Source organism: Sturnus vulgaris, chromosome 3, assembly GCF_052056855.1.
Source record: "Sturnus vulgaris isolate bStuVul1 chromosome 3, bStuVul1.hap1, whole genome shotgun sequence".
Taxonomy (NCBI): domain Eukaryota; kingdom Metazoa; phylum Chordata; class Aves; order Passeriformes; family Sturnidae; genus Sturnus; species Sturnus vulgaris.
The window spans coordinates 68,992,662-69,020,651 of record NC_142245.1 but is presented as its reverse complement, the minus strand read 5'-3'; the positions used below and the strand labels follow the sequence as shown (position 1 = coordinate 69,020,651).

Sequence of the window (27,990 nt, the reverse complement as noted above, 5' to 3'; positions counted from 1 at the left end):
CTTGGAGCAGGAGCCCCGCTTGGAGCAGTGGTGATCTCATGCTGCTCTGAGCAGGTTGGGCTGTCCGTGGGGTACAGAGCAATGATCTCTGCAGAGGCGAGGCTGGGCCAGCAGCAGCAGCAGAGCAGCGTTGGGTTGATGCTGCAGCCCAGCTAATGAGTCTCCTCTGCCCTGGCAGCATGCCAAGCTCTATGCTGTGCTCTTTTGTACCGTGGAGACAAGATTTTATTGGTGCTTTTGAAGCCAATGGGGAAAACGACATATGAATTAGCCAGGCAGAGACTTTCTGGGCCTGCAATTATTCAAGAGGTAAAGCATTCAAGCAGCTGCAGTAAAGCTGTAGTGCGAGCAGGCCAAATTAGGATATCATCAATATCAGTCCATGTTACCTGCTGAGCCAGCTTCTGCTCCTGATATGCCCATTTGACCCCTGAAAGTGGAGGTAAATTTGACATACTCTTTACAAAATTAGTAAAATAACTTAGAACGCCATTGGTTCTGACTAGCATGAATCTGTGCACATAAATAGTCTTTATTTTACATACCTAATGGAGAAAAGTTTAGTGAACTCTTTCTAAAGTCTTGGGCTTGTCTTTGATTACAGGAGAAATTACCTAAGTCTCATTCATCATCAAGTGTTTGACAGCCACATAAAGCTGGAATAACTATCATTTCTTTTGTCATATTATTTGCTATTTATTTCAAAATAGCTGAGAACACAGATTTGATTCACATTATTCAAATATTGGAAAAGGCTTTTTTTGCTGTACACCCACCTGCCTGCAATATACATATGTACATATATATATATATATATATATATATATATATAGTGAAAACTGTGTGCTGGGCAACAACTGAAGGTGAGTTCCATGTTGTAAAGACTAACCTGCTGTCCTGCCAAAAATGTTTGCATTGGTGCTGCAAATGTTTATCTTTCTAGCCATGTGTGCTTTCTGCTTCATCCTTCAGCTCTTATAAAGTGAATTCTTTCCTCCAGTTCCTGAGGTTAACAGCCTTTTGCTTTTGATTTTCATACCTGTTGCAACAAAACTATGCAAATTCCAAGCCTCAGTATTTCTGGCTGATTTGGTTTGGTTTCTTCCCAGCTGCACTAAAATGGCTTTTTGTGTATCTTTAACACCTGTATTAATTTCTTCTGCATCACATTGCAGCTGGCTCCACAATGCAGCTGAAATCCAGGGGGTCACTAATTTAACACAGAGCTGTAATGATGGCAGCACCCCTTGCTGGGTCCAGGTTGAACACCTGCATGCATCATAAAGTTGTTACATAGGTATCCTCCCCTTTGCTATAAATCCTTAAACTCTACCACTGAATTCACTAAAATTTGTATTTGTGGTTTTCTTGATGTTGCCTCTGTCCCACAGACAGACAGATTGGGGCTTGAGTGTCCTTGCTCCACAGCCTGGGAATTAGTGACTATTCTGTTTCTGTCCCACTGTGTGGATAATCTCCAGTTTGCTCAGTCTCAGCAGCTGTGGTAGCTTTAACCCTTTCTCTGTTATTTGGAGGAATTTCTCAAATTATCGGTGTCTTATTTCTCACAGAAGCTAAAATCACACATCCTACCATCTTAATAGGAACCTTATAAATTTTGAGTTTCGGAGTTTCTAGCTGTGATGCATAATTACCCTTTCCTCTTCCTCTTTTTTTTTTTTTTTTTTTTTTTTTTTTTTTTTTTTTTTTAATAATAATATGAGAATCTCTATCTTGTTAAAAATGAAATGCAGAAAAGTTTAGTGTATCAGCAACAACCTCATTTTCTTTAATCTGTCCTGAGATTTGTTTAATTTGTTATCCCCTGGAAAAAATTTTCCATGTAATATACTAGCTATGTTCTGGAAAATGCATTTTACTCCCTTGGCTTTTTCCCCCCTCAATAGGATAGTGAAAACCAGCCAGCAAAAAAACCCCAAACAACAAACCTCTTTATAAACCTCAGTATAACAGCAACAAAATAGCTCCATGTTTATTATCTTGTCATTATCTCTCATGGTCAGCTGTATATGCAGAATTAAGACTTTTTTGCACTTCTATTCTGCAAAATATTTTATATACATGTGGATTCCACAGGAATCAGTCTCTGCAGGCTGGTTTGCTCTGGTTCTGCTATGTTTACACCTTTTAATCCCTTTAGTCACTCTTAACTGTTCATATCCCATTTGATATATTGCAGATAATTCATGCCATGCAACAGCAGAGATCATGCTTATAAATATTTTCTCTTTATTAAAAGGTGCTTCAGCAAATGTTGTAGCACTGCGTGCAGCCTGACTTCTGGTATCCTTCTCAAAAGCAATTCTGTGCTGCAAACCATGTTCTCTCTTGTGTGCTACAGATCTTTTAAGATACATCCAGAATCCAGCAAAGTGAAAAGATTTCCAAGAAAGGATGCCAATATATAAAAGAGGAGAGAAAGTGAGGACAACTAAACATAAATGCTTGAGGTGAGGTTAAGGGTCACATTTGCACAGTTAGGCCACTCAATACTAAAACTTGACTATAGATTTTATTTTTAGGATTTGTTTCAGGAAATAATTCTTTTTTATTGTATTTGGATCGTCTAAAGATTACTTGTAAGTTTCTGTAAGACCAGAGAGGGAATAAAAGAAGCCACAGCCAATGTTTAGTGGATGAATTTCTAAACATCTCGTGATTGTAGCTTCACTCAACAATTTACTTGAAGAGTCATTGCTAGGCAGTGTTAGGCAATAGTTTTTGTTGATGCAGGAAATTCCCTACTCTCTTGTCAAAAAAAGATTTATATGCTATTGTTCCCTGTAATAGCAGGATGAACAACCACAAGAAACAGAAAATAATAACATGGAAAATGCACCTTTTTTCTAGCATTCATTCATTCAGACCATGGTCTGAAATTAATTTTGTAATTGTATCATTACTACAAGACTTTCATTTTGAAAACTTTGTACAGGTGAGCTACTAAAGCAACAACTCTGGAGCTGCTGCAAGTGACAAACAAGGTCTGATCTATTGTCCTATGACTACTCAGCTTATTCTGTGATTCTGTGTGACTATTGTCAAAATTTTAAAAGAAATTATTTCAGTGCAGTATTTGAAATTATGTCCCAGGTTCAGTCATCAGAGTGTGAATGTGCTAAGGCCACCGTCTCCTTGTAAAAGATGGGAATTCTTCATGGCCTACAGCTAGACCTGAGAAAACATATCAAAGGTGAAACCTTTAAAGTTATTCCTTTCCTAGTTTCTCTGGAAAATGTCTTACAGGAAGATCAATAGTCTCTAGTTTCTCATTTTCAGGAGGAGAAACAATCTCTGATGTGTCTTGCTTGTCACAAGTAGACTGAAAGAGTCTAAAGCTTTGAAAAATCTCTCAGCTCTATGGCCTGACTTTTGCAGGTTGTAAACATCCAGTTCAGTGTCAAAATGTTTCTCATGATGCACAATTATTTTCTAAGCTAGGCTGTGCAGATGAGAATTATAAAGGGAGCTGCTCTAAATGACAGGTCTGTCAGTCTCTGAACTTCCCATCATCACCATCTCTGCTGGCTCAGAGATGGTGGCAGAGAATTGCTCTGCATTGGCTTCTGCAGCCTAATGGCACATCAGCTCTGCTCTCCTGACTGCCTCTTACCACCCTGTGCTCAGTGGCTGAAGGCTCAGTCGTTCATCATTTACCATCAGTCCTGGCTAACCACAGGTCCCAGATGACTGGGTGCTCACCTACAAAAAAGGTTGGAAGGAGGATCTGAGCAACTACAGACCTGTCAGCCTGACCTCAGTGCTGGGGAAGGTCATGGACGAGATAATCCTGAGTACCATCATGTGTCACTTGTACAATGATCAGGGGACCAGGCTCAGACAATGTGGCTTGTGAAAGACAGGTCCTGTTTGCCAAACCTGATTTCTTTCTGTGACAGGGTGGCTGTGACTCAGTGGCTGAAGGAAATGCTGTGGATGTTGAGTGGCCAACAGGACCAGAGCAGTGATGGTCTCCCTGTACTTGATGCTGGTGAGACTGCACCTCAAATCCTGTGTCCAGTTTTGGGCCCCTCACTACAGAAAAGACATTGAGGTGATGGAGTGAGTCCAGAGAAGGGCAACAAAACTGGAGCACAAGTCTTACAAGGAAAGGAATTATTCACCTGGGTGGAAAGGTGGCTCAGGGGAGACCTTTTTGATACCTGAAAGTGGGTTGTAATGAGGTGGGGGCCAGTCTTTTCACCCAAATAGCAAGAGATATGACAAGAGGAAATGGCCTTTAACTGTGCTAGGGGAGGTTTAGATTGGATATTAGGAAAAAAATTCTTCACCAAAAAGTGTTGTCAGGCACTGGAACAGGCTTCCCGAGGAAGTGGTGCAGACACCATTCTTGGAGGCATTTAAAAGACGTGTGGATGTGGTGAACCTGGCAGTACTGGGCTAATGGCTAGACTCAATGTCCTAACAGACCTTTTCCAACTTAAACTATTCTATGCTTCCATAAATTCTGCTCTGGCCTCAAATCCATATCTCTCTCAGTCGTGGAAAGGAACCACCAGCAGACCTTTGCCCTCCAGAGGGGTGGGGTGTCTTGTAAACACTTCTTAAATCCCCAGCAGAACTGAAAGCATCATATTGAGGCACTCCACAGATCAAAACTGGTGGGTTTGGCTTCAGCTGATGTAGTTGGTGACTCGGACTGGATGGTCCTCAAGCACTTTCTTAGCCACCGGTATATTTTGACAAATGTCTAATGAAGTGATATTTGCTTCTAAAGTGTTATTAAAATGGCATTGGTAAATAAATCTGAACCTCTCTAAAGCTTTTCTATTTATATCTATTCCAGGAAATATATCTATATCCTTCTCTCTGTATATGTTTATTTCAATTACTAAAATACTCACTGTGACCATGACTGATAACCATGTCACTGCTGTTCCAGATAATATAATGAAATATATCAGTGGTTCTGTGGTTTGTAGATATTGTATGTGGGTGACATCAGTGGTTTTGAATAAGTCTCCTGCAGTTACCATAGAAACAGGATTTCCTCAAGTAGCACAGCAGAGTGGCGTGATGTTGAGTGGGGAGTTCTAACATTTAATTTTTAAATTAAACTGTTCAGATAACCAGTAGGGAACAGCGCAACCTCTAATTTAAAATTAAAATGATGATGAGCTCTGTTTTTCTGTGTTGAATGTCACCTCAATGATACCTGACCTAGCAGCTAGCAAGATGTTGTGAGTTCTCAGTCTGCAAAGATGCAAGCTGACAAATATTTTTCATATGTGCAAAGCAACCTATAGATAGATACCTGTGAGAAAGGGACCAGCTTCCCACACAGCAGTGCGCTAGCATTACACATTTTGATATGGGCTTATTTCCATAAAAAATAATGGTTTGTGTGCTAGTAACCAAAGTATTTTCAATTGGTAATAAAATATTGCCTATAGATCAATATGAAGTATTTCTAGGACCTGATGTTAAGGCATATTTCATGTGAATGACAACGACTTTCAGGGCAAATGGGAGCTGCTTAGTGGATCACCATGGTAACTGTGGTGAGAGTATATGCTTGACTGCAGTATTAGTTTTCTACAATCTGATCTATGGCCTGGTTTGAAGAAGCATTGCATAATCATTTACTCTTTTAATGAGGAAATAAAATTGATTGGTTTTGCAACTTTCTTCTGCAGCACAGCACCACGGTTTTGCACTGTGTCAGAGAAATTGCTAAAACCCAGGGTTCTTCATCTGAATTCAAAATCTCAAGGAATAGAAAAGGAAACATCACAGCAGAGTTTTTTTTTCTCCTCAGTTCTTATAGTTATTCTCTGCTCTTTTAATCACATTAGTATCAGATATGAATAACATAAGGACCAATCTGGAGAGAATTAAAGCATACAAAACTACTTTTTTTTTTTTTTATCCTTTCTTCCCCGCCCCCAGTCTTTTCCCAGATCTGTTCTTTTTTACCTTGTAATGAGAACTCTTGACCATTGAATCCAGGTCTTGATCCTTAATTTCTTATTCCTTCCAGTAGCTGTGATATGCATTGTCCATGCTTGTTTACTTCTAGGACTTTAATACATCCTCAAAATGAAGTTTGTATGAGAGGACAGCACACAATTTTCTGTCCCAGAAGAAATGCAGGTGTTGAGTTATGACCAAATGATATTTTGAGGTTCTTCCTCTATGACACAGATAGTGTCAGATGACACTGTTGCTCAGTCACACAGAGAAAAAAATGGTTTCTCAGGTGTAGACTCACATTTGAATGCAAAATCACCTCTAAACCACCAAAAACCATCAGGGTGTCAATAGCCATAAAATAAAAATTCAGTCCTGCTGATACAGTTTAGTGTTTATAGAAAACACAGCGGGTGGAAGACAAACTGTATGTTAAATAGGAAAGCCTGAGCTGCAAACACTGCATTATGTGGATACTGCTCTTCACTTCATCTGCTCTGCTCAAGAAGAGCTTGCTGGTTAGAAGATTAATCCAACCATGAGGAGGCACCCTTTAATTAAAAAGTTTCGTGAACCATACTGCTTTTTTCTGTAAACCTTTCTGTGGTGAAGAAAGACCCCCCATTTGATTTTTACATAATTGCACATCCCCCTTAAAAGCATATGCTTGCAATCAATCATTCCTCTCATTTGAAATCCCTGAGGAAATAGTGAGTTGCTGTCACTTATGAACAACTTGGCTTTGCAATATATCACATGATTTGAGCTTCCACACAATGCAGATTCCTGCCCCAGGGGAGTAAATAACCCTGGCAGGCTGTGTGCAGGCAGGGTGGCTGGGGAGCAGCTCTGTGGGATGCACTGGTGCCCTGGAGCATCACCAGCCAGGCAGGATGAGGCAGCAGGAGCATGGTCCATCCACAGAGCTGTGGGATTATCCCACTCCACACTCGAGAGACCATGGAGAGGTACAGTGTCTGGGTTTGGGTTCCCCTCAATAGCAGACGTGGGCAAGCTGGTGTGAGTTCACCAAGGGCTCCAGAGGGGCTGGCAGCAGACAGAAACCAAAATACAGGCAGTGGAGATAAGAAAATTTCCTTAGTTCTCTGAGCCTGAAGCACATGCAAGAAATTATCCAAAGGGCCCTGTCTGGAACTCAAGAGTCCCTTTCAGTTTGTTCTACTTTTTCAGGGGAATTCTGTTCTTGCATTTCTTCCCATGTGGATCTTAGCTGTGCAATAGTGATTTGAACAGGTCTAAGAATAGCTGTAATTTTGGTAAATGTAAGAAAAATAATTTTAGAAAAGATTTCACATCTTTCTCAGGTATTTGGACAGACCTAAAATTACATAAAATTGTTCCTTTAATGAATGAATTTTAATTAATTCTCTTACATGGAAAAGGGATGTTACATAAAATTCATGTTTCCAAAATAAATAAAAATATAGGTACAAAAACTGAAATTTCCTCCTTTTAGTTTTTCAAGAGCATTTCTCTTGAATCAGGATCTTATTTCTAGCCAGTGATATCCTAGAGGGATAACATTGAAGTAACTACCATCCACTTTAATAGTAGTTGTTGAAAGAAATTGTACTAGTGCAGTCAGAATGTTACTTCAGAAATATTTTCTTTTTAGAGCCTTCTCTAAATACATCTCCCTTGCATTGTACTGAGGACTTGCAAATCCCATTCAGAGAGAAGGACAGGTGGCAGCTGTCATTAGAAATTGGGATCAGGTGAAGTCAGCACAACCTTCTTATTCACACAGTTACTTTCCTGTTACTATCTCACATATCCCATGACAAGTTTCAGCTGGGCTGTCTGCTGACTTCACTTAATTCACAAATTACACCTGACCCAGCTCCTATTTACCTCCACAAAGTTCTTTCTGCTCCTTTTTCTTTTTTTCTTTTTTTTTTTTTTTTTTCTTTTTTTCTTTTTTTCTTTTTTTTTTTTTTTTTTTTTACATCTGGAGTAGATTTTACAGCTTCCCATATAACCAGGGAGGAAATATGTATATTGTGGTGAATTCAGTCCAGGGAAAGCACTCCTTAATGTAAGTTTTAGTACAGGCCCTTTACAGCTGAGCCTGCTAATCCAGTTGAGACCTCATAGTGAGCTTGTCATCAATAATGATTCAGAGAGAAGAAAGACACAGTGAGGGTAAGCCAGATGTGTGTGTCTTGTAGAGGTCAGCAAAGCCCAGGGTGGATCAGCAGGGATGCAGGGGAAAAGATGCCCTGGCAAACAGGGAGGCTCTGTTTTGTTGCAGGGGCATTTCTGCCAGTCCCCTTTGAAGGCCATCAAAAGATCCCCAGTGGCCTCTGGAGCACACCCAGTGTATACATGAGGGTGAGGAGGACAAAGGAGCGAGTGACTGCCTGAACTACTGACCCTCTGACCATTGTACATATTTTGAGGCATTTCAAGAATTTCTTTGACTGATAATGAATGGAGTTATGAACAGTGTTCTGGCCAAAGTGGCTGAACACAGTACTGTGGGTTATAGGAAATGTGATAAGTCATAAACAAAAATATTGCCAGACTTCTGAGAAATTTAAGGAAAATTGAATTCTAAAAAGAATTAGCTCTGCAATTTTTGATGGTCTAACATGTTTTAACGGTGTTCTTGGCAGACCAAAATGTCTAATCGTCTTTGGAGCTCCTAGAAATATTAATTGTGCCTTCTTGTGTCTGAAATAATTCAATTATATAAAAAAATCCAAGGAATGATAATGCAAATCTCAATTCTCAATTGGCAAGCAACAAAGAAACTACTCTTATTGATCTATCAATAATCTGTGTTTTGTGCTGCTGCAATTTAAAATGTCAAATGTGTATGAATGACTCCATTTATATTGCAGAGCTTATCTGTTTTAATCTTTCCAAACAAGTTTAAAACAAGTTTTTTGATCATTTTAAATAGTCCTCTATTTCATCATTCCTCTGTGCCATTCAATTGCCCTTTCTTTAAACCAAAAAATTTAGAGCTGTTTTTGGTCACTTCCAGTGTTCACATGATTCTCTCATACTAATTTATTTGCTGTAGATAAAGGCAGAGATTACTGTAATTTCCATTCCATGGGCAAAACTTTTTATGTTGCAAATTTGTAGAGGATTAAATTTCTCTTTGAAGAAATATTATTAATGTATTTTTTAGCTATTAGCATTAAATCATGGCTTTTCAATGTTTGGGACAGAAAAAATAAATACCTTTTTTTGGCTTGACCTATAAAAATGTTTTAAGTCTCATAAATACTACAGCAGTAGATTTATATTTTAATTATTTATATCATGCAGTATCATGCTGTACCTTATAACCTTTTTGCTTTACTGCATTTTAATAGATTAAAATATCTTTTTGCACTGAACACTCCCGTAATATGTGTCTCATCCAGGCTAAGGTTTTCCATCTCATTCCTGAAAACATTTGCTTCCTCAGTTTTCTACCTATAGGTATTATATTTAGGGTTCATGTGACTTATTCAGTGTCAGGAGGCAGCTCTTTTACAAGTTTCTTATTCAAAGAGTGAATTTTAATAAACTACACCTAAGATTGCAGAAGAGCTTCCATTGCAAATATCCCTTTTTCAGACAACTATGGCTAGGACTGAAAAGCCAGGATTTGGGAATACTCAGATATGAAACATCTTTTTAATTTCTGACAAAAAAATATCATAGAAAGGGCCTCGTCCAATAGGAGACTCTTACAGTTAAGGTACTTCCTGAAAATATTGGACTAGGAAAGTTTTAAATTAGCAATTAAATTGTCCAGGAAGAAAACCAGCAAGATGAGCCATTTAGACAATCAGATAAGATTAAATTAAAATTTTTTGTTTGTTTGTTTCGGTTTTTTTATGATGGACTTTTGACAGCTGAAACCTCAAACCAATAAAAATATCTGTAGTGGAAAACTTCAGAAGGGGGAATGACTGCATGGTGGTTAGCTCCTAAATTGAAGAGGAGGTGAAAGTCAATAAGCAAATGACTATAAATAATTCAATCTACAATTCTTCTGTTAACTTGTACAATAGAATATAGCTTTGGGATTACATTCAACACACATTGGTGGTTGTGATTTTTTTGTTGGTTGGTGGGTTTGGAGCTTTTTTTCTTTTTTTTTTTTTTCCCAGAGTCAGAACCAGACTAGCCAACTAACCTTAAAAAATCCCAGACATCTATTTTTCTCTCAGCTCTTGAGCAAATCTCCAGGGACATGTTTTTCACATCAAACCTTGTAGGAAATTCTGCATAAAAGATGAGATGTAGTATGACAGATGTCCATGTGGACAACGCTAATGAAATGTGATTTTGTCATGAGCAGTAAAAACCTGGACATCAACTGCAGTGCCAGAATAGATGCTGGTGTGCAATAGATAATGTGAACAGATAAGCAGCTGAAATGCAATATGGTAACAAAGAAGGGTAGAAAAACTTTGGTTTATGTAGGCAGAGGGATCTTATAATGGATTTGGGAACACTAAATTTTTCTGGGCTGAATATTTTTTCAGCCTAATCATTAAATATCTGGTCTAATAATCAATTCTTTCTCTCTCTTTCAAAGAGAGAATATGTGCTTTATTGTTGACTCAATCCTTCATTCTCAGATACCTAACTGTATGAAATAGCCTATTGAAATATCAGTATCTCAAAACTAGAGAAGAGCAGAAAATTAGCAGAGTTCATACCATTATCTGTCTAAAACTCTAAAATCAAATCCACGTGTGCCTTTGTGCATCTCCAGCATCAGGCCTGAAATAGTTTGCTTTGCACTGTGACCCTGGATTCACACCCACATTTTGGAGAAGTCACATTGTTCAGGTGTATAGACACGGCTATAAGCACTCATGTTTGGGTATTTAGCATCTGAAAGTGTGACAATTTGTTATCTGTGCTCTTTTTTAACTTGCTAAACAAGGACTGTGAATGTCATTATGAATACATGAGTATCCCTTACTTCTTCAGTGAATCTGTTTTCCACTAAGAGCTGTCAAGGTGGCCACTGAAGAACTTTGGTTGAGGACAGTCTTTTATTTACACAATTATTCTGTTGTTATTGAGTTATCTCACAAATATTTTTTCCCAGATGTTGTTTTTCATGTAGTTTTAGAGAAAATGAATACCAAGAGAGGGATCCTGGATAACACAAAAATTAATCTTGACCTTTTGAAGTTTTCCAGTTTCTATTCTTCATTGTGTATCAATGGCTGACTAATAAATAGAATAATTTCTTTATAAATATCTATATCTATTTATACAGATATATGTATATGGCATATTAAATAATATCATTTTTTAAGTCCTCCAAGTACATTTCTGAGCATTAGAAAAATGTTTTTCATATTCCTAGGTTAATGTGAGATTAGTAGTTATGATTTTAAGCTGAGATATATCAATGAACATCTTAGTAGGTGTTGGGAGTGTGTTGAAAGAGCAAAGTGGAGGTAAGCTGTTGGGTGGAGTCTGTCAACCATCAGCCTTAGGTGTCATCTTAATTATGTTATAGCTCAGTGGAAACTGGCACCAGTGCTAAAATGAGGCGAGCCCTTAATAAGCAGAAAAATATATCACTTAATATTCCAATTTATAATAAGAACATTAATTTGTTATTGTGAGAAAGATGCAGCCTCCTGTCATCCTAATTTACCCTAAAACTATCACCTTAAAATGTGCATGGTGGATCCTCACATATTTCATCAGAAATACTCAAATTCAGTGACAGTGTTGATCACTTGCTCGTCACTGAACTGGTACTTGGTGCTCTTCGCTACCTCTCTATGATTTCAGATGAGCTGGAAACAATACCAGTGAAGGGGATGATGATAATGATTCAACAGAGGGCAGAGATAGGGCTGTACCAATGAACTGTAGCTGACCTGAAGCTAAATAAAACTGTTGTACCCAATTTTCTCATGTCAGAAGAAAAATTACTAACTGATTGATTGCTAACTGGCTAAAAATGACTGACTGATTGAAAACATAGCCTCGTATCAGGACTGAATTTTAGCCCTGTGGCACAAAAGGGCCATGGCTGGAACTATAACTGCAAGAATGGCTGGGACAAAGTAATACAGTCAATACATATATTCAGCATTAGTTTTTCAGCTGGCCTGGTAAGTTGTCTGATTTTGCACATGTGGCAGTTTCACCAGATGTGACCACATTACTGTACACAATCATGCCTCTGTTATTTTCAAAATTACATGGAATTATCATGACATCATTTCTTCTATAAATCCAATGTAGATATGCCTACAGATTGTTTATAACCCGTGTCATTGTATAGATTTTATGTGACAAAACACAGCCTGGACCTACATAGTTTTCTGCAGAATAATCACCAGTTGGCATACCAGAACGAATGGTGGGAGGCCATCAAGCAGCTCATCCAAGCCTTCCACCCATCTGTCCACTTGCTGTTTGTGGAACACACAGTATTTATATTTAATGATTAAACAGTTTTCTGTATATCACATTTTCAATTTTCCCAAGCAATGCTTTCATGCAGCACTTAGTGTTCATTTAATACTCATTTCCCAATGTGGAACTTTGTGTCTAACTTCAACTGGTTAAAAGTAAGAAACACAATGTAAAATATTTATTTGCTACTTCATTTTCTTCTAATTTTCATCTGCACTATCCTTCTTTAAAAGCATCTATGTTTTATATATATATAGTTTGTTTGTTTTCCATTAGGGAAAATCTTAGGTTAAATATTTTTTAGAGAATCTTGTTCTGTCTGCATTGATAATAATGTTGCTAAAGAAAAATAGGTTTAGTGATACTTTCAGGTATATTTTTAAGAGAAATTAATCTAATTAGTAACAAGTGACTTAAGAATTAACTACTGAGAGAAAAATGTATTTAAATTGTTAGATGTGGTAAATGAATATATTAAAATAGATTAACATGTATCAGTGTCTGTGTCTTCCTCATTATATTTGGCATTAAATATTTTAAGTTCTGTGGTTGTATATTCTCTCCTGCAAATACAGGATGCACAAACCCAGTCGATGCTGCAAATGTTACAAGTTACTTTGAAGTAAAAGCTCTTATTTTTCTTTTTTTTTGTTTGTTTGTTTGTTTGGTTTTGATAACCTCAGTGAATTAATAGTCCTGTGCCTTGGAGATGGCTCTCTGATGTAAAGGGTATCACCAAAATACCTGAGAGTTACCTCTGAGCCCGTTGTGTCTGAAGCAGACATGAAACCTCTTCACTCAGTCCACTTCCCCCTAAAATCTGCTTAACAGCAGTAGATATGGGACACTGCTCCAGAAGGGAGTGCACCAGGCAGAGATCTCCCCGCCTGCCCCGTGGGAGGCTGTCACCTCCAGGCACTGGCTCTGAGTGCCCAGTCTGCCACCTGACCCTTACTGCAGGATGCCATCTTTTTTTAATTTATTTTTTTTTCATATCTTCCTTGTGCTCAGTGGAAGCTGGAATGTTTCTAGTCCCTCTTTTTTTCTCTGTTTCCTTGAAATTTCTGATCCTATGTTTTCAAGATGCTGGGCTGACACGTTAGATCCATGGAAAATTAAGCTGGATGAGGCCATGATGGATCATCCATTCCATTCCCTATTTCAAGGGAAGATCAGCTATATGTAAGTCTTTCCTGATAGATGTCTCTCCAACTTGTTTTTAAAAATGTCAATCTGTATGTTGACTCACTTTTACAAATTAAGCTTTTTTTTCCCCCCCAAAACTAAAACTTTAAATGTATAGATGCAATAGGTTAGTCTTGCCCCGGTGGACACAAGAAATAGTTTCTTCCCTTCTGATTTGTACCCTACTTTGTAATCTCTGATATCAGGGGTCCCTCAGTCACCTTAGGAAAAACCCTTCTCTTTTCAGCTGTGTATCATAGGAAACTTCCTAGACTTTGGATCCTTACTTTTCTCCATGGAGTCTCTTCTGCTCACTTATGCCTTCCTTGAAGTGTGGTGCTCCAAACTGGGTGATGTATTTCAGAGAACTTCCTAATTCTGCATAGCTTGGGACAAACTTTCTATTCCTAATTAACTGCGATTCCAAGACTTTAATGTACTAATTGCTGTTTGGTCAGCTTTTACTCATTTTGTGTTTGCAGTTGATTAAATTTGTTTTGACAGAATTATTTTTGCTTATACCCATGCAAAAGAAAATATTTAGTAGAGTAGGCCCCAGCAATAGGAGCTGCCTGAGAATCCTACTCAAGACAGTTTATTGCAATGATCTGGATTTCTCCATCACCAGCTCTTCCTGGAAAGCCATTACTTTGTGTTTGCATCTGCATGGTGACTTGCTGGCTTACAAAAGCCTGGCTGAACTTAAGCTAAGTGTGAGAGATGAGCAGCTCATACACAGTGGCACCCACGAGCCAGCTGTGACACGAAATACTTACAAACAAACAGCATGAGGGCATCATCTTTATCTGCAGAACTGTGCTTCACTGATGAAAATCAGAGTCTCTGAAGCCAAATGCTTGTCACAGGGTAAAAAGGGCAACAAAAATTTAATCTCATTGCTTCTGAGGCCACAGGAGTCAAGTATTAGTCCTTTATTTTTTTTCCCTACGTATACTTACTATAGATTGTGGTGAATTTATACCTTTACTGGAATGGGAAAATGTATTTGTGTGCAGATATATGATCAGACACTTAAGAGAGCAGTTATTATTAGGCAGCATTCCTATGTGGTCTATGTAGGATAAAGATGGAATTGACATCATACAGGCCTGTAAAATTAGCATGAAATGCATAAAATATGGATGCTTTATTTTTAATGATCTCAGTAATTTTAAGCTAATGGACGACTATGAAAAGGGGGAAAAAAACCCCAGTTTTTTACTGGGTGGGAAAATAGGACTGCTTGGTGAAGGTTTCTGCTACAGTAAGTCGGAAAGAATTTTCACAGATAATTCTTTGGCTGAGATTCCCTGGCTGACTTACAGATAGAAGGTGACATATGCAGCTAGGATTTGCCTGTTAGTCTTATATGAAAGCAGAGCTCCTCTCAAATTCCATGTGGCACTGCTGCAGGCCTCTGGGAATTTTGTCTGGCTCTCCTATTTTGGGGAATCATTTTGTCCTGGTAGACAAAATGCTTTTAAAATTATGCACACTGGCTGTGCACTTTAATTTTTTTTACATCTGACCAATCGTTGAAGATTCTCTAATATTCAATGAAATCAGAATCAAATGCCTAATTTGAGATTTATATTGAAACATATAACAGACAAGTAACTCATGACTCAGGCATTCTTAATCAAATAAATCACTAGAACAAAAAGTGGCTTGTCTCATTTTGTGAGCAAGCTCTTCTGGGGTTTAAAGGTTCTTTGTCTTATCTGACACTTCAACAAGGCAAATCATTTAGTGAATTAAAGAACGCGTGCATTTCCCTTGCAGATTACTTTTAAGTAATGAAGTTAGTGTTTGGGCACAACAATCAGCTTTATTTAATGGTGCTTTGAAACGAAGTCTCTAAGAAGAAGCTGAGTGATTTCTGCATGACTGCATTCCATGTCATCATCTGGTATGAAAAATGCATTGTACTCTCACTTCCTTCCTCTCTAAGCAAACTCAATTTCCAACACCTGTGATTTGAATAAACTGTACATGGACTCCTATAAAAGAATTCGACTGTAAAGAGGTTATGGATTTTTAGAACTGCATTTTGAAGTCTGATATACCCACATTGCCCAGAGGGAGTATGTGAAGCCAACAAGCTGTAGGAAAGAAGTCTCTCTGTTCATGTAACATAGTGAGTAGAAATGCTGCCTTGTGAAGCAGAGCAATGAACCAGAGAGGCAGGGAAAGTGGTCCTAGGCAGGGCTAGCATCTTTCCCCAGCTGGAAGGAAGTCTGCTTGGGATCTGTGGTGACAGCTTTGCTGTTGTTCTTGTCCTAGGCGGGCAGTAGCTAAGCAGTTGTCTACTCCAAGAGGGGGATCTGTGGGTCACTCCCATCAGTCATGAAGACAAAGCACTTGCTTATTTGACCTTGAGCTGCCTGGTCTCTGGGTACTCTGTCACTCTCATAATAACTTACTTTTGCTCTCCTGTTTTTCTTGTCTTTCACAAAAACTTTCCCTAATATATTTTTTTTGAGAGTGCACTAAACCACATATTAGGCTAACTTTTACCAAGCTATCAACATGATACCTTCCATGATTGGGGTTATTAGACTTTTCAAGATTGGGTATTTTAGGTATCAGAGTGCCAAATTTTGTGGAATGCCTAGTGTGCTGGTCTTTTTCATCATTGTATTTTGTCTGGTCATCTGATTGCTTCTAAGTTCACTTTTTTGTTATTCATTTTAATTTGTACAGTAATTCATGGTAATGATATGTATGAATCTTGGAGTGTTTTGGAAACTTGAATTCATTATCTTCTATCAGTGAGGAAAGAATTGATGGCTTGGTGTTACAGAACAATAAGCTAAGCCTTTAATTATAAACTGATTATAATTAACATGCCCTTAACACCAATGAAAGTGTTGACTGAATTTTGTTAAAAATCCAGTTATCTGAGTTGTGTATAAATTATGGGAAGGATGTGAAAGTGGTTTTAGTGATTTTAACAACCATATTGGCATTTCACACTTATCATTGAAGAGTTTTTCTGCTTTCCAGCAGTCTTCATTTTTCACGATTATTTTAAAAAAGAATCTCCAAAGTATGCACAGAAATATTACTCTGTAGAACAGATTGCTTAAGTCAATTAAATGAATTAATAAAATTAAACATGTCATTTCAAGATATTTTCTGCATTTTTGCTGCTTTCAGCATTATTCATAATAGCAGTAAGTGAATTCCATAATATATGCTACCCATACTATTGTAACTCCTACTATGAAAATTTGATTTCTGAAATCTCAGACTTTAATGTTTAGCCTTTTTTTTTTAAATAATTTAAGTAGTTTTTTTAAAATCTCATTGCTTGCATTTTGAGACATTGTACATGGTTATTTTACCCACTGCACTTTAGGAAGTATGGCACATCTTTCTGATCTCCTTCTGTACTTGACAACAATTATTCCTGCATACTCTGTAATTAATTTGCTGCATAGATCCAGCCAAGTTTCAGAAACCAAGTGTCTTCCAACCTCAGGGTCTTGTCACGCTCAAAACAAACAATATATTGGAAATAATAGCAACTGGATTGTATTCTCTTCAAATTTGAGTAGACATTGTTTGCTTTAAGATAAGAATACCTGTGTGAAAAGAAGCAGCTCTCTTCTGTTCATGGACCAGTCTTGTAGTTGGAACTTATGCTAGTGTTTATACACTTTTGCTTTGAAGAGATGCAGTGTTTTAAAATGAAGAAGAAGGAGAATTCTGGCAACAATATATCAGTCACTCTCGCTTTAATAGCCAGCAGGACACGAGAACAAACTGTAATAAATGCACTTAAAACTGCTTAGCAGATAATGAGGCAATAAATAAATGAATGAGCAATTCAAGTAAGTGGCCAACCAACCAGCAAGATCTGATTTGTCAAGCATTTCACAAGACAGGATCATGATTAAAAATGATCTTGACAAATGGGAGGAATAATCAGAAATCAACAGCGGGTCAGAGAACAAAAAGAAGTTAATAGTACAAGACTGATGAAGAAAAGCCAAACTTGTTTTTACACGTTTGGCTAAAAATTTGTTTATTAACCAAAATGGTGCTTGGGTACTGCTTCCTGGAATTGCTACCACTGCAGTTGGAAAGGATCTATAGACTAGTGGTGGGAATATGAGTTTTGGGAAACAAATTGCAAGGAATAATTGAAGGAATTCGGATTTTTTAATATTTAGGAAATAGGAGACTAAATAAAAAATGGGACATGTGGTAACAGTTTTATACTGTGAAGAAAATCATAATGAATAGCGGAGTAGATGTATCTCTTCTGTTGATAGAACAAGAAAGATATAGGTGAAGTTACACCTGTAAGAGTTATGAAACTTCTTCAGAAAGCTACGGAGTTTCCTTCCTAGACAAACATCTGTCAGGGATCCTTAAGATTTATTTCGTCTTGTCAGAGTGTGGCGGGATCTCTTCCTGCAAGTTTGGTACCTCTTTGTTCTGTATGTTGCTGAAAAAGTTGTCAATTCCACGGGGAGAAGAGTACCAGAACTGTAATTCCATCAGACTTGTAGCTAGTGGGGGATGACTCTGAGAACTGGATGAACATCTGTCTGGTTTATTTCTATTAAGAAAGTGCAGGCTCAGAGTTGACCTTTATTTTTATGTGAAATACCATATGCAGTTTTAAAAGGATGTTCATTCGTTCTGTTTTACCTTATCATGTGTGATCACCAGATTCTCTTTTCTTCTTGTTCCTTTCCAAGTTTCTCTGAATTATTAGGTTTAGGCTGAAGGATCCTAAAAGAAGGAATAGTCTTATCCATCAGATAAACACATTCCTTGTGTTCTAGTATTGTGGAAGTAAATCTTCAGTTATTTATGTGCACAGGAAAAGCAAATGCAGATTGCCTTTTCAGAAGCAGATACTTCCCTGTTGAGAGGGGAGACCACATCTTGTACATTCAATTCTGGTTCACAAAATATTATGACTATTTATCTTTAGCTGCCATTTTCAAAATCAATATTCTAATTCGACGTGACAGATGAACAAATGCTCACATGTTTTTATCTGAGATTTCCTCACAAAAGTCTGTGTAAGCTTTCAACGTGTGTTGCATGAGGATATGCACACTCATGCTATGCATGACACTGTTCTGAGTCTGTTGGATTTTCTGCCCTGACCAGAGGTGCAGGATCAGCAAATCCTGCACATCTGCAACTATAGGAACTAATTATGTAAGCACTATGGGGTAGACTAAAAGATGTAACCTAAGTTAACCTTATTTAACCTAACCTGACACATATCACATTTGTTTCCTTGGGGCAGAGCATTAGCACCTTCCATAAGTGATTGAATTTATCTAATAAGTCATAGACACTTTTTTGGACATACCCCATATCAGAGACAGAGGCAATAGGTGTACAGACAGATATCCTATACTGGTATCTATTTATTAGCATGTATTATTACTGGTTTTTTACTCATAGTTTTGCCTTCTTAGGCCACTATAAATCCAGGCCTGTAGGTTATTTATGAGTCACAGTTGGAGCTAGTTCTCTATTATTTAAGAGAAACAGCAGAAGACACGAGCAAACATCATTTGAAATTGGTGCTCACAATGTGCCAACAGCCTGAGTGAGCTCACAGCTCTACACTAGACCTGCTGCCTGGGAGCACATTTAAGTTCTTAAACAGAAAACGAGAAAGGCTTGGTCTTCAAACACACGGATGGTAGAAACTAACCAAACAACACCCAGTGATGTTCTTTGCACAAAGAAACCCCAAGCCTGAAAATCAATCATCATGAAGAAGGTTTTCCCTTCTAACCAATATAAAGGAGCTGCACTGCTGAGTGGTTTCTGCTGTGGTATGGTAAGATTATGTTCAGAAGCCTTTGCTTATGAACAGACATAGATGGATATTTCTGCCTATTATAATTCCAGCATCCACTGTACTAACTTGTGATCTCCAACTCTTTGAAAATATGTGCATATCTTTAGCAAAACTCTTTCAAATTCCTGCAACTTTGAGATGATTCTTAGTCAGTTTCAAATAAAAAATTCCAAAAGAGACTTTGTTGTCATTAATTAACATAAATAGGTACATCACTCCGGGATGAGAAGAATTTCCCTTGTTTATTTGTCAAGTTAAAAACAATGGATTGGGAGTATGAGCAAAAAATAAGGGTTTTAAAAATAATGAGATAGATGTCCTAGATTGGTGAAGTGCTAGAATTTTTTCATTAAAAAACTCTTGTCATTTCTTCAAACACACATGATAGAACGCACAGACAGTGCTTTAAATTCCTTTCCTTAGCAGTTGCAAATGTTCCTGAAAGAATTTAATCAAGTAATTTAACAGTGCATAGGTTTCAAATGATGTTTTTTGTGTAAAACAGAATTAAATTAAGCTTTTCAGGTTTCATGCTGTGGTGTAGACTCCATATTTCCAAACAGGAAAGCATGAAGATCTAACTGAAGCACAGACTAAAATGTATTAAAGCAAGAGAAGCTGACCCCCAGCATTGAATTTTGGATTAGTATGGGAGGGGGTGAGAGCCTTCTCCCTGTTTATTATAAGTGATGAATAAATATTGGCAGAGTAAAATGATCATATAGTTGCTAACTCTGAGTGTAGGTCATGGCAACATCCCTGAACCTGTGTGTGACTCTTTTATAGTAGAAGTGTGGTTTTAAGAACATGGGCAAAATAATAGTTAATAAATACATCCTCTGCACTCAGTGGGACTGGACTCTGGTGCATGAGTCTAAGGCAATAATTATGGCCTCTTGATGATTTCTGCCTTTAGCTCGAGTCAAAAAACAAGTATTGGGCAGATTCTCATGAAAAAGTGATGGATAAGAAGAGAAAGAGACCATTTAATGTGCCATCTATAATATCATGGCCTGGTATTAAGGTGGCAATATGAAAAATATGGAGGTGTGTTATTGGAAAATGGGACAAGAGAGAATTGAAATAAAATAAGAGATAATTATCTTAAAAGTTAGAGACAACATTTATTTAAAGGATCAGTTTAGAGGAAAATTATATCATGCATTTTTTCCAAGTCTACATTTCTTCCATTGTTTGACATACAGCTGAATTTCAAAAGCTTCCATTTCTTCTCTAAAGGCACCTTTCATACTTTTAAATACATCTTTATGTTTGCAATGGAAATTAACACATAATTTGAAGCTTATCTTTAGCACAGATGTCTGTTAATATTGCTTATCATCTGTCCAAATATTTTATAAAAGAAAATTGTTATTTTAACTGCTTCAGTTTATTAAGTTTGAATGAGACTGAATAAACTACATATTTAAAAATATTGCACAAAATAATGTGAACTTTATGATGTGAACTAATATGATGCTCTAATAAGACTAATATGGCACACACAAATGTCTTTGAGAATTACTCTATATAGCAGTTGTACGAAACCAATATATATTTATAAATCAATATAAAACAAGTATATACTTGTTTTTCATATTTCTAATTTTCTACATGTATATTTTATTTTTGTCCTCTTCTAGAAAAAAATCATGCAACTGATAAGGTTATTTTTACTTTTAGTAAAAATCTACATTCATGTCAAAATTTTGTTTCAATTTAACCATTGCTAGACCTATTTTGTTATTACCTTCAGGATGTTCAGGCCAGATTTTCCATGTTCAAGATTGTTTCAGAGAAATTCTTAGCTGAATTGTGAAAGAAAGAGGAGTGATATTCAGTCATAAAAGACTTCCTAAGGTTTGGTCTTTTTCTCCTTTAGTGGGAGATAAAATTCTTGGAGCAAAATTCAACATTTTCAGATTCTGAGGATGAGAAAATGTAATTTCACCCATATGACTGAAAGCTTTTCATAAGTGAAGAAAAATTATAAAGAAATTTGTCATACAGATAGGGACCTAAATATGTTATTTTTCCATATTACAGAAAATTAACTGGATGTAAATATTTTTTACCATTTTCTGTTAATTGTAAATATTACCTCCATAGCAGTGGATAGACTTCTCAAAGTCCTTCCCACGGGTTTCCTTCTTATTAGTTTAACCCTTCATGCTTCAAGCAGTACTTGCAAATAAAAGACCTGGAGGGATCTCCATCTGTGGCAAGAGCCATGGGAATCAAGTTAAAAGTGAGATATAAGTATTAAATTGAACCCTGCTTGCACTGGAGACACCCATCACCATCTAGAAAGCAATTGTCCATCCCATTTGGGAGATCTGACTTCCCACAGGAACATTAGTTATAAGGGATGCCAAGGAAGTTACAGGTCTCCTTTGAAACTCCTGCCACATCTTAAGCTCAAATGGAGCCCAGTTTTTTGATTGTTTTTCATGACTTTGGTGGAGGCTTTTGGTCTACTTGAGCCACAGACAAGTGAGGTTAGATGAAAGTTGCCAGAGAGATCTGGGAAGATGTCTAATTAACTTCCAAAGTTGTTGAACAATCTCACATTTTGCCACAACTTAAAGCCCTGTCCTTTCTTAAAATCTCACCAACCAGCAAAACCAAATCTCAAACCAATCTATTTTATACAGCAAGATTTATAGTAAAGCTTTTTAGAAGATTTCTTTCTTGAATGCTGTTTTTGTGTGCAAAAACAAACCAGGGATCAGATCATATTTTAATAAGAGAAGCCTCAAACTGGAAGCCACATTTCTGATTTTCATGTCAGGTGTGTAATTTAGAGCAATCTTTGAATAATACAAAAGGAAACTTTTCTCTTTGGCCTTGACAGGTTTTGCTAAATGATTAGTTTTCTTCAGGCTGAATTCTGCTCTGAAAATTCAATCAACAATCACGCTGCCTATTACTACTTAGCAAATGTTTTTTCACTTGTTTCCATCTTTCTTCATTGAAAGAAGTGAAAAACTAATGGAAAAATTACATACTCATAACCTGAATATGAATGATAATTTGTAGCATACAAAGCAAAGAAACAAAGCACGGGCTTTTTAGCATAAAGCAAGACCAGTCAGTTTAGAGGAATAGGATGAGGGGGGCAGTCAGTACTGCAGGTTTAGGGAACACTAAATGCTTTATTGCTTTTTTCTAACTCATGCAAGGTTGGATGCAGCTGTTAGCATTGAAGAGGGTACATTGGGACAGGTGAGGCATCTCACTTTATATGACATAAATTAAATCATTATTGATCACTAATATTATTTGGTAACTCCAAATTAAAAGCTTTGTCACTTAAAGTACTTAATTTCAATTCCAGACATGATATGTGACAACAGAGATGGTCTTTTAGAGTAACTGTTCATTCCTTTGCCTGAATCTAGAACTATTTTAAGAATTTTTTTTTCTGAATATCAAGGAAAAAGTGATAAATGTTCCTCCAAAATGTGTATTAAGTCTGAACAAACATAAAATTTAAGTCCAAATATACTTTAGGTATTCACAGGCTTAAATGGTTTATGTTGGCCTGGTTTGTACTTGAGATGGTTCTTAGGACATGATGGGATCTTCTCCGATTCAGTCTTAACTTAGAGGGGGACAAAAACCTTTCGAGGATTTATGTAATGTAGAGCTGTGGATATAGCAATTGTCTTATAACTAAGAGGTTTTTTTCCTTTAAGCTTTTTTACTTTTGTAAAGTAGTCCCTTGTAACAGATCTCTTCAGCAGACAGAAAATGAATCTTAAGGTTATTCCAAGAAGGCTTAAATAGATGAAAATAAAAACTTATACCAGGTCTTCTTTTACCCAAATCATTAGTGGCATCTCTAAATGATTAAAAAAAAGAGCTGTCAAATTTAATGGGATTTTCTCTTGCAAGTACTCCTCCTCCACAAGGTTTTTTATCAGAGGTTCGAGACCACTTTACATGAAAAAAAATTATAGTGAAAATCCCTTGCTGTCAGTGGAACTTACTTGAATGAGAATTGACACAAACAAAAGCATATTTCTACAGAGAGTGTCTAATGACAAAAGAAAATATGAATCTCATAGATGAGACTTTTTGTTTTAATTTCAAGTGGTTTTTTTTTCAGATTGCTTTAATGAAGAATACATTTCTTGAAGGCCTGGGGCACTGCCTAAACCCCTTGCTTACTGAACATTTCCCATGCCTTTCTGATTTGTTACTCTGCTGCACATTGCCTTGGAAACCCAAAAGGAGCTTTTACATTGCTATGGAAACAAATCAATATAACTATATTTACATTTTGTTTGCAGACCACATAGTGTAAAAGCCAAAACACATGCCTGCATGGATAGAACATGATATATAGTTGGGGGGGTTTGTTTTCTTTTCAATTAAGAGAAATATTAGGTGATGCTGAAACAAGTGTCTGTTTTGTTCTGCTGCAGGGGATGAAGAAACCATTCCCACTTTCTGTCGTGTTATTTTAATTCACAGGTTTTACAGTCAGTCTTTCAAGGATTATGACACTAATCTAAGATTAACACTGACTTTGGTTTTGTAAGTGCTTTAACTGGTATTTTACCAAACCTAAATTATATGCTCCTCTAAATGGCAAGAATGTAGTTATGTTTTCCTATAAACATTGGAGAATTACTGTCTTAATCTGACAGCTAGAAGAGCCTTTCAACCCACATTAAACCACAAACCCATACTGCCACCTTCTTTGCTGCCATATTGCCTTTCCAGAATTGTTGGCAAAATATTTTACACTCTTGTTTGACTTATGTTAGGCTCACAAAACCTCTTCTGAACTTTTCAAAGACCATATTCAAAGTAGAAAACTTCAACTTCTGGTTAAACTACGCAAAAAGTGACTACATATTTTTTTCTTTTATATTTTACTTTAATCATTTTCTCTGACTGGTTTCTCTATAAAGTACTCAGTAAACTGCTTTATCCTTCTCTGTGTCTTCACACACACCTTTATATAACTACAGAATTTTGCAGTAGGGCCAGCTTTTGGCTTACATGAAATATGCTTTACAGTGAGGTGACATTTTGCTTTTGCACGATAGTTTGGGTGTTTCGATTAGTGGCCAAATAGAATTTTGAATGCTTGTAGAAAAATACGCATGCGCAATCTTGTCATTCCTATTTGAGGAATCTCACTGATGAGGGAATATCAAACTAAACTAGCGATATATGGCTTTATCATGAAAATGTAATTTAGCATCTATTTTCTTTGGTTTAAAATTTATACCTACTGAAAAGCTTCAAATGTATAAAAAGTTTGAGTAGTCATAGGATTTAGCATTATGGCTCCACTCCTGCACTTGCATTTATATAGATGGATCCTAGCTCCTCTATGAAGCTCTACTGACTTGAAGAAACAAAGCAAGCAGTCAGTGGGACATGACATAAATTTCAGGGTCTTCTCACAGGAATTAAATGACATGCAAAACACAACAGTTTTTGCATTTCCTCGAGCTGAAACTCAATTTATATTAGCCTGCTTTAAACAAACTGGATTAACAGACAATATACAAGACCAAGTCAGAGGTTAGTGCCAGCCTGGATGTTTTCTAATCAAACATTTTCCCCATATCAATTTGTTTATATGGAAACTGTCAGGTTTTTGTGGCATTCTTTTCTTCTAATTGCAGAAAAATGCTCACTTGAAAGTGTTTTGGCCCCCATACCATAACTTCTTGAACTGAAGCCAAGAGTGAAAGATAAGAATAATATTGATGGGTATGGACATGAGTATTTAATTACAAGGATTATTCTACTTTTTCCTGTAATAGGAGATAATATGAGCTGCATCTGGTGGGAAGCTGTACATTCTCAAAACATTTGAAGAAAGAAGCACATGTTGGCATATTTGAGATGTAGGGTCATTTCAGGAGTAAATAAAGTAGCAAGTGGTGAAGCTGATGGTACTTCCTACCCCATTAGTCCTGTTAGAGCCCACAGGTCATGAAAGAGAAGAGTGCATGTACCAGACATACCTGTAAAGCATACCTTTCACAGAAAATTCTCCTTTATAATCACAGGAGGAATTATCCTCAATTTTGGGGAGACAAGGAGCTAAAGGCTTTGAAAACCCTATAGCAAGATTGCAGAAATGGAAGTCCATTACAGAAGTCCATAGCAAGTTGCTAAACTTCTTCCTCCACTTTGAGCTCCCACCCCCATTTTACATCATCTAATTGCTCTTTTTAATTAATGTTTTCAGAAGCACCATACTTGATCACCCATAGAAAGACACAGTTGTCTCTGATGTTTTCTGGATCAAGGTTAAAGTGGATGTAAGCCAGCTGTAAAGAAAGACAAAAACATTCATAGTCTCCCATTCTATAAGCATGTGCTCCTTTCAGAAAAGTATCTCTATTCAAGTTGCTGAACTGCTCACCTGGGCACTTTTCCAGAAGTAGGATTTTTGGTATTTATTCTGAATGCATACTCTTGGAAATGAGTTAAAGTTTATGCAACTCAAATCTAATTTAAAATCATAACTTCAAGTGATATTAATTTAATATTTGTAATTAGATCCCGACATTTGGTTTTCCTGTGTGTTTTCTGTTTTCACAGCATTTCCTCAGCCTTTCAGGTGTATCTTTTCTCTTGTGTTCTTGCTGCTGGCTGGTGGAGGGAATGGAAAACAGTTACTGAAATTATCCTTAACAGAGATCTTTGATATCAAATGTCACTTGTTGGTCAAGACAACAAAGACGGGCATTTTATTTCCAGTAATTGTTAAAACTAAAGCACAGCACTCCTGGAAATATACGGCACATCCTCCCAGACACTGAAATTCCTCTAATCAGATGAACTCAATTCAGTGATGGTGAGATGCTTAATGGTATTGACTATTATCAGATAGACAAAGGGAGAGATGGAAAGAAGCCAACTATACTTTTAGAATTTGCCTTTTCATTTTTTCCTGATCTCTTGATTGCATGCAATTTAACATTTAATCTTGCTTAGTTTAATTTGTTTTCATTTGCTGTGTAGAGTGGTCTATTATGTCTCCATTTGTCATTTAATACTTCTCTTTCTCTGGATGGTCTTTATTTATTGGGTAGTTTGTTCTGTGATCTTCATCTCATTTAGTTTTCTTGTGAAGTGTGATTTGATAGTTAGGCCTATAAAGTCTTTGTTTATATGCTTATATTTGTTGGGTTTGGTTGTTTTTTTTTTTTTAACTCTCATTTCTCCCTATCTAAGGATTAGGGGATGGTGAAATGTCTTCTGATACTTGCCTTTTCCTAGCAGACAGGATTTCTTGACAGTGTTAACTTCTTTCCTTTAAATACCTAGACAGGGTGAAGTTCAATTGCTCAGTCAGCTTGCCAAAGGTGTTGATATGAACAAGAGGAAGATATGATCCTTCCTATTGAGTTTGTCTAAAACTTGTGGGTCTTTCTAGGTGGAGTTTTGGTTTGGTCTGAGCTTGAGCACAGCCACATACAGAAAGCACATTGATGGATAAGTCCTGTGTGTTACACGTCAGTAAAAATGACCAGAATGTTAAAACTGCCAAAGGTCCTACTGCCTAGAGGAGGTTAGAGTAGTAATAAATTTTGCCAGTTGTTTTCCTGCAGGCAAGGTACAAATATTTCTACCTAAAACTGAAGAGCGCGAGTCTTTATGATCACTTTGTTTAAGAGAGAACAAAATGTCAAATGACTGAGCAAATCCACTCAGCCTTCTCATTTGATTGCTGTCAAAGGAGGAGTTTGAAACATGGCTTTGACATGCATCCAAAGCAATGACTCCCTTCATGGTTTATGTGGAAGGTGGCAATGCAGTGATAAATGTATTCTTTATAATGGAAAGAAAATTTTTTGCCTGCTTCCACTCTTTGGCTTTCTGTGCAGTGGAAAGGAAAAAAAACCCGAAGAAATCAGAATATGAAAACTTGGTCCTGACTACCCTGTACTTAGCTATCAAAATATCTGAAAAGCAATTTTAACAGTTGACAGAGAAAACTGTAAAAATCTGAGCAAATATTTAGAAATTGAAACTGCTCTTTCATTCAAAGGAACAGATGCTTCTTTCTGACAGAGGGCAGCCTTTACAGGGGTTATTTGAAAGCACTCATACAGTGACATGATATGCAGCCCAAAATGATCTGGAATAACACACACACAAGCAATAATTTGAGAGAAGGACTATATAAGAAATAGACGTACAAGAAAATGAAGGCCTAAAAGAGTAAAAAAACCAATGCTTTTTTATCATATAATGCTAAATGTTGCATTAACTATAGTAGCAGTAAGATTTCAAAAGGATCTATGATTTTCAAGATGACATTACATCTTTAAATTTAAAAAAAATCTTTTACCATTAATTTCCTGTGCCTTTTTTTTACACTGACACTAATTTTTTTTTGCATTTGAACTGTTTCTTTAGGTCAGAAGTGCGTCCTAATTGATGTGGCATGGCAGAGTATGGCTCATTTTCAACACAGCTTGCGGGAGAATTGAACAACTTTGATCACTATTAATGGGAGTCCTACCCCCTATCTCTGCTCAGTGTATGCTGAAGATTTGCCCCAATGTCAGGACATATTTGCAACACTAATAAAAGCCTTTGAAAAACAA

General features: G+C 36.9%; 1 long non-coding RNA gene across 1 annotated transcript; it reads left to right on the top strand.

Moving 5' to 3' along the window:
* Positions 1-317: 317 nt before the first annotated feature.
* On the top strand, positions 318-27,990 carry LOC148224396 (uncharacterized). Its single transcript, XR_015802882.1, has 4 exons — positions 318-442; positions 25,048-25,135; positions 25,976-26,231; positions 27,800-27,990. It is a non-coding gene; the product is annotated as an uncharacterized LOC148224396 (long non-coding RNA).